Here is an 8494-nt window from a genome sequence, read left to right as displayed (position 1 = left end):
GATATAAATTAATTACTTGATTTTATTGATTAAAATCAACTAATTAAATTATTAACAATAAATGAAAAATCGAAATAACAATAATAAAGAGAGAGAGAAAGAGAGACACACAGGATTTTAAAGTGGTTCAGTTTCACAAGTCGAAATCTACGGATTACAAAAAATTATCAATCCACTCGTATAATCAACTATATGATTATAACTCAGATTGAGTATCGCTAAATACTCTAGGTTGCTCTTACGTTAATAAGAAAAATACAACGACAAATACTAATCTCACGTTATGCGAGTGAGTATATTATCCTTGTGTATTTAATATCCTATAACGATTTTTCTTTGAGTGATTGACAAATTTGATGCGTAATTTTTGCATAAGCAAATTTGGAAAATAAGAATTAAAGCTCAAATGATTTTTGCTTAAAATATTTTTCTCTCTTGAAATTTGTAGATGTGTGTGTCAACAATTAATGTTGAATGAATGAGAGTATTTATAGTAGAGTGAATTAGGGTTTGGAATGTTCTGGAATTAGGGCATAGGAATGTTCTGGAAATATAAAACTTGAAGAACAAGTAAGGAGCAAAGGAATGGAGTTTGGCCTCCTAGGGTTCGGCCTCCTAGGGTTCGACCACCTAGGGTTTCGGCCTCCCTAGGGTTCGGCCGGCCCAAGGCCTCCTTCGGTCCACTCTTGCTTCTATAGACCGCAACAAATCGAGATAGAATTTAGTTAAACCCCTAGGTTGCATGACGATATAAATATCGTGTTACAAACCAATAGTTTATTTAACTTAAATTCTAATTAATTAATTCTAATTAAAATAAATACTCTCTTATTTTTATAAACCATTAAAAATATATTTTCCAAAAATTAACGCATCATTTTTGTCTAGTAATGAAGTTATGTCTATTAGGTCATAACTTCACTAACCTTTAAATCAAACAAAGTAAAACCATTACCGGATGACAACCTATACTATCTAATCTTCAGTAAATCTTCAGTAAACGAATCGTCTCTTCACAAGTCTCTCATCTTGAGTCTCGTGGTTGATTTCCAATCTTGATCTCGCTTGAAAACATCGATCAAGTATATTTGAAGTTGTACCTCCTTGGTCCAAACTTCAAGCTTGCGTCATTGTAATTGTTCCTTTCTAAAAAAAGACTTAAGCACACAATTACACGCATATGTTTATATATTAAGTCCACATACAAATCATTACTATCATTATCAAAACAATTAATTAGGACTAAAGGTCCAACAGTCAATTTAAGAAAACCCGAACAAAATTAGAACTGAAAAGCAATTTAGGGTTTCGATATTTTTGGGGGAAACGGCTTTAAACGCCTCCTCGTTGCTATTTAGTGTCGAAAATCAAGGGGGAAAGGGTAGAACAAGCAATTAAAGCACAGAAATGACAAGAAATCAATCCCAAAATCAATTTCCCCAAATCGATTTTTTTCCGTCTCAATGGAGCAATACTCGAAAATAGGGCATGAAACTTCAGCAAAATCGAATAAAAAGCGTGAAAATAGGATTAGAGACATACCTTGAAGATTTACTTGAAGATTAAAGCAAGAAAAGAAGAGATTAAGACGGGTTTTGCAGGAAAATCGCGAGGTAGAGGAAGGGAAAGGGGTTTTCTTTTGATTTTTCGATTTATTGAAAGTGAATGAATGAAAGAGGAATGAAGGAATACTCCCCTTTTGAGTTGCATTCTGATCCCGCGAAGTGGTCGATCGACCACTTGACTCGGTCGATCGACTAGTCTTCCATTTACACAGCTTCTGGACTTCCGTGTGGTGGTCGATCGACCACTCCCCTATATACAGTAGCTTATGTTTTCTCCACCTCAGTCGATCGACTGACTTACTGAGTCGATCGATCGATTGCGGCGTAGCAAATTAGACTTTAATTAAATCAAAAATTCATTTTGCCATCATAATTTCCCGTCTTTCTCTCACAAACATCCAGTAAACCGCCTACGCACTTTGCATAAAATAAATTCCTGCAAAATTTATCAAAGGCGCACACTCTCCGATCCAAGAAATGCTAATTAAAAGGAAATAAACAAATAAATAAAGCTCAAAATGCAAATTAAAAGAAATTACAAAATAAACTTCCTAATTACAAAAAGTTACAACCTGGGTTGCCTCCCGGTTAGCGCTGATTTAAGAGGTCCCGCACGACCTTTTTACCTCACTTTGCATCATCCGATAACTGGTCAAAGTACAATACCTCGACCTTCCCAACATATGCATCTGATCCGTGATAATGCTTCACATATTGGCCATTAACCTTGAACCTTTCTCCAGCAGAGGTCTCCAATTCAACTGATCCGAACTTTGTGACTGCTGTGACCGTGTAAGGGCCAGTCCACCTGGATTTCAGCTTACCAGGAAATAAACGGATACGAGCATTAAAAACGAGTACCCTATCGCCAATATGGAACTCGCGCTTGATGATTCTCTTATCGTGCCAGCGCTTCGTTTTCTCCTTGTAGATCCTAGCAGTGTCATAGGCCTGCAGCCTAAATTCCTCTAGCTCATTCAGCTGTGTCATGCGTTTCTCACGAGATAGGTTAGGATCCAAGTTCAAATCACATATAGCCCACCAAGACTTACGCTCTAACTCAACAGGAAGATGACATGTCTTACCATAAATCAATCGGTATGGTGACATCCCGATTGGCGTCTTAAACGTAGTTCTATAAGCCCATAAGACATCATCTAACTTAAGACTCCAATCTTTCCGTGATTTAGAAACAACTTTAGCTAAGACTTCTTTCAATTCTCTGTTTGAAACCTCAACCTGACCACTAGTTTGGGGATGATACCCCAAACCTCTACGATGTTGGACACCGAATTTAGTCAATAAAGCACTAAGTTGTTTTTCTTTAAAATGCATTCCCCCATCGCTAATGACAACCCGAGGGACACCAAAACGAGGGAAAATAATCTTTTTAAAGAGTTTAATCACGGCTTTTGCATCGCAATGGGGAGTAGCAATAGCTTCCACCCATTTGGATACATAATCTACAGCTACGAGGATATATTTATTACCTTGACTGCTCGGAAAAGGTCCTTGATAATCAATGCCCCAGACATCGAAAATCTCAACCTCAAGAATGCCTACCTGTGGCATCTCATGTCTCTTGGAAATATTACCCGATCTTTGACAAGCATCGCACTCAGCAGCAAAATTGCGACAATCTGCATGCAAAGTTGGCCAATAGAAACCAGATTGGAGTACCTTAGCCACAGTCCGGGATGGACCATGGTGACCACCATAAGCAGAAGAGTGGCAAGCTTCTAGGATATCCTTCACCTCCCACTGAGGCACGCATCTCCGGATGAGACCGTCTGCGCATTCCTTGAAAACGTAAGGATCATCCCAAAAATAATGTCTAGCATCATAAGCAAACCGCTTCTTCTGCTGCCATAAAAGCTCGGGTGGTATCCTACCTGTCACAGCAAAGTTAGCAAAATCAGCAAACCACGGAGGTGGATAAGACCCTTAAGTAGTAATAGCTAACAGACTCTCATCAGGAAAAGAATCATTAATAGGTAACGAATCCTCCCTTTCTGTCAGCTGCAGACAAGATAAGTGGTCAGCCACCACATTCTCAGCTCCTTTCTTGTCTTTGATCTCCAAATCAAACTCCTGCAAAAGGAGTATCCACCTCAAAAGCCTCGGCTTCGCGTCTTTCTTAACAAAGAGAGTCTTCAACGCTGCATGGTCAGTATATACAATAACCTTAGAACCTAACAAATAAGACCGAAATTTGTCTAAGGCAAAAACTACAGCTAGAAACTCCTTCTCAGTGGTAAAATAATTAATTTGAGCCTCATCCAGAGTTCGGCTCGCATAATATATGGCATTCAAAGCTTTATTCTTCCGCTGTCCCAAAAATGCACCGACCGCATAATCGCTGGCATCACACATGATCTCAAATGGGAGGTCCCAATCAGGTAATGAATGATTGGCGCGAAACTACGGCCTCCTTTAACCTGTTAAAAGCGGTAAGGCACTCATCAGTAAATTCAAAGACAGCATCCTTAAGGAGCAAATGTGTAAGTGGTTTAGCAATTTTTGAAAAATCCTTAATGAAACCCCGGTAAAACCCAGCGTGACCAAGGAAACTCCTCACTCCTTTAACATTCACGGGAGGAGGTAATTGCTCAATCACCTGCACCTTTGCCTTATCAACATGTATACCTTTATCAGAAATCAGATGCCCTAACACAACTCCCTCAGTGACCATAAACTGACACTTTTCCCAGTTTAAAACAAGATTAACATCTATACAACGCTGCATGACTTTATCAAGATTAGCTAAACAACGATCAAAGTCATTACCATAAACTTAGAAATCATCCATGAATACCTCCATAATAGTCTCTATATAATCAGAAAAAATCCCCAACATGCACTTCTGAAAGGTAGTAGGGGCGTTACACAGTCTGAAAGGCATTCTACGATATGCAAAAACACCCTGTGGATAAGTAAAAGTGGTCTTACTCTGATCGTCCGGATGAATAGGGATCTGAAAGAACCCTGAATATCCGTCTAGAAAACAGAAAAATTTGTTAGAGGCCAGTCTTTCAGTCATTTGGTCAACAAAAGGGAGGGGGAAATGGTCTTTCTTGGTGGCGGCATTTAACTGTCTATAATCAATGCACATCCGCCACCCCGTCACTACTCGAGTTGGTATTAATTCATTTTTCTCATTTTTAACCATGGTAGTCCCTCCTTTCTTCGGGACTACCTGAACTGGGCTAACCCACTTGGAGTTGCCAACTGTATAAATAATACCTGCATCGAGTAGTTTCATCACCTCAGCCATAACAACTTCCTGCATCTTTGGGTTCAACTTGCGTTAACCCTGTCTATAAGGCTTGTGGCCTTCCTCCAGCTCTATCCTCTGCATACAAACATCAGGGCTGATGCCCTTAATGTCATCCAAAGAGTAACCTAAGGCCTTCCTATTTTTCTTAAGCACACACATCAAAGCAGACAGCTGAACATCATTAAGCTTAGCACTAACTATAGCTGGGTACTGCTCCGTATCATCTAGAAAGACATACTTAAGATTAGGAGGAAGTGGCTTACGCTCTGGCACCTTTACCTCTACAGCATAGACAGAATCAGCTTCAATGGTGTAGCAAGTGTTGACCAAGTTCTCGTTGGCCAAGCTTAAAAGCATCTCATCTTCTTCCTCATTGAGCTCGTAGCTCTCCATTGAAGCTACCAAAGCATCTGGCTCCTCAGCATTCTCCACTGTATTACCTGCACACTCATCTAAACGGGTTAGATCATCTAAGGGATCCTTGGCTAAGGATTCCCTCCAATTACAAGTAACAGCCCTGTCAACAATATCAATGGAATAACACGTATCCTCATCAGCAGGTTCAGTCGCCTTGTGAGCAAGACTGAACTCAATGGTGTCATCCCCTACCTCTATGGTTATGGTTCCGCGTTTGACATCTATTACAGCCCCAGCTGTATGTAAAAACGGCCTACCTAAAATAATAGGTATCTGACTGTCCTCTGCAATGTCCAAAACAACGAAATCGACAGGAATAAAAAAGTTACCCACTCGAACGGGTACATCTTATAGAACTCCTATAGGTCTCTGAGTCGATCTATTTGCCATTTGAACGGTAATATCGGTCACCTTAAGTCTACCAATATTTAACCTTTCGCAAACAGAATAGGGCATGACGCTGACACTGGCCCCTAAATCACAAAAGGCCTTTCCAATCTCGTGGTTACCTATAGTGCAAGGAATTGAAAAACTACCCGGGTCCTTTAATTTAGGTGGTATATTAATTTGTGAAAGAGCATTACATTCTTCCACAAAAGCAACATTACCATCATCACGAAAATTTCTCTTACGATTTAAAATGTCTTTCATAAATTTAGCGTAAGAGGGCACCTGGGTAATTAAATCAGTGAAAGGAATCGTTACCTCGAGATTTTGGACCATCTCCAAAAACTTACCAAACTTACGCTCCAGCTTAGTATCCTTTAAACGCTCCGGATACGGGACTGCAACACTGGCCGTAGGATCAGTAACCTTCGGCTTTCGTAAGTTTAAAACCTCCGTCAAATCTTCAATAAGTGTAGAATCATGCAAACTAGTTGACGGAATTGCGTCTTGCATTGAAGACCCAGTCGATCGACTAGTATGAGTGGTCGATCGACCAACTTGGCTGGGCGTGAACAGTTCCTGTTCAGAATTAATTTCGTCAGGTGATTCGGTCGATCGACTGACAATGTTGGTCGATCGACTGCTTGTGCTGGGTGTGAATAGTTTCTGATCAGAAACTTTTTTATCTGACGCTTCAGTCGATCGACTGACAATGTTGGTCGATCGACCGGAAGTACTGGCAATTGAGCTCGTTTTTGCACCAGAAACTAAACTAGCTTCTTCATCATTTCCCGAGTCTTCTTTTGGCTTGTCGGGACTTTCATAAGAGAGGCCACTTCTGAGATTAATGGCATTGATCGTTTCAATTGGCCCTTCACATTTGCTTGAAGAATTGGCGACTTGCTTAGTCTCTATATTCTCCAACTGTTTCACAAAATTCTTTGAGGACTCAATCCCGGCTGCTTCCATATTCGCCACTTGAACCAAAAGGAGTTGGACCATTTCTCTCAACTTCTCGGTCTCATCTGAGTTTTGAACAAGTATTTCAACTTTCTCCTTGGAAGCTTCAGAAATCTCGAGCTTCTCGAGACGGGCAGTAATTGAAGTAATAAGTGTCTCAACGGCACTCATTTCATCACTTTGCTTTCGCGAATTTCCACGTGAACTTCCAAACTCAGCTCAATGGACTGCCATCTCCTCGATAGTATTCCAACCTTTATTCTGACTGGTATTATTTTGGAACCTACCATTCGCAGCTGCATCCAAGATGACCTTGTAATCATCATATAAAGCATTATAGAATAGGTTGCAAAGATACCATTGCTGGAAACCATGATGAGGGACAGCTCGGACCAAACTTTTGAAACGTCCCCATGCTTCACAAAAACCCTCATCAGCTCCTTGCTGGAAACTCGTGATTTTACCTCTCAAGGCGTCAGTTTTTGAAAGTGGGAAGTACTTCTTGTAGAAGGTTAAAGCTAGAGATGTCCAGTCTGTGACTCCGGCTGATATCCTATCAAGGTAGCGGTACCAATCTCGCGCTGAATCCTTCAAGGAGTATAAGAACATCAACCCCTTCACTCCATCCTGAGTTACCCCAGCCGGTATAGGTATGGAACAGTAGTAGTCTGTGAAAATTTCCATATGCATCAGGGGGTCCTCATCTGGTAGACCAGCAAACTGATTTCGCTCCACTAAATCGATATAAGAGGAACGAAACTCGAAGTTACCGGTAGTAGGGGTAGGTAACTGGTGCCCCTTTGGAAGGTGGTGCTCCTTCGGCTGAAGATTATCATATATTGTAGCCATAATTGCCAAAATGAGAGTACTCAAGTCTTCCTCTCAAAAACCTGTCTTCTAACTGTGCAAAAGCAAAACTAGAAGCAAAGGTAAGCAACGGCCTCAAGGAACCAAAGTTCCTTGAGACAAGAAAATAAAATAAACTAAAATAAAGCAAACAGAATTACACCGTCTCCCCGGCAACGGCGCCAAAATTTCATATCGTCGTTTTGTATCAAAATTAAATTTATAATTCCAAACTAAAACTATAGCTAGTGATAGTAAGGGTCGAACCACAGAGAGACAAGGTTGATTTTTTTTTCTATTTTTCAGTCTATAGAAGTAACAATTAAAAGGGGGGTTTTGAAATTGGTTGATTCTAATGACTAATTGCTTAAAAAAGAATTTCAAGATAAAAGGAAGATCGGGAAATTCGGTTCACCATGGCAATGGTCAGGGCAATAAGGTAGCAGAAATCCTATAATACGGTCTCAGGGGGTATAAGCAAGCCTTTCGATCTATGCTCAAATTAACCTTGCGGTCTTCTAATTCCCCGAAATTTCTCAAAACTTTCGCTCAAAGGAAATTCCAATCTAATGATAATTCTAATTACTAATCTTTCAATCTAGTAAAAAGGCTTATCAAAAGACAACAAGATCGATACGGAAGAATTCATGCAAACAAACATTCCTAATTTATGCCATGGCTCACCTCGTTCCCAATCAAAACAATTAGCTACGCATGACTAAAACTAACACAATTGCTAAATTGATAACAAATAACAAGATTGACATGATTGAATTTAAATAAAAGACAAAAGATAAGAGATGAATTGCTGGAATTAAATTGGTAAAACAAGAATTGAAATAACAAGAATTAAAAGAAGAAGAAATTTGCATAAAACTTACTAATTGAATTAATGAACAAAGTATCGAATTCCGGGTTTTCTGTTCCCCAAAGCTAGATCTAAAAACTGAGTTCTTCAATAATGAAAACCATAACCTAATAATTGCTGCGTTCTACTGATAAAAGATGCCCAAAAGATCAATTACAAGTTGGGCTTTTAAAA

The 8494-nt window shown here is 39.7% G+C and overlaps 1 non-coding gene across 1 annotated transcript; it reads left to right on the top strand.

The window, feature by feature from the left end:
* The first annotated feature begins 6973 nt into the window (after positions 1 to 6973).
* Positions 6974 to 7080, top strand: LOC141635385 (small nucleolar RNA R71). The gene has a single exon (XR_012540078.1). It is a non-coding gene; the product is annotated as a small nucleolar RNA R71 (small nucleolar RNA).
* Positions 7081 to 8494: the final 1414 nt, after the last annotated feature.

Source organism: Silene latifolia, chromosome Y (assembly GCF_048544455.1).
Source record: "Silene latifolia isolate original U9 population chromosome Y, ASM4854445v1, whole genome shotgun sequence".
NCBI lineage: Eukaryota > Viridiplantae > Streptophyta > Magnoliopsida > Caryophyllales > Caryophyllaceae > Silene > Silene latifolia.
This window is presented reverse-complemented; position numbering and strand designations above follow the sequence as displayed.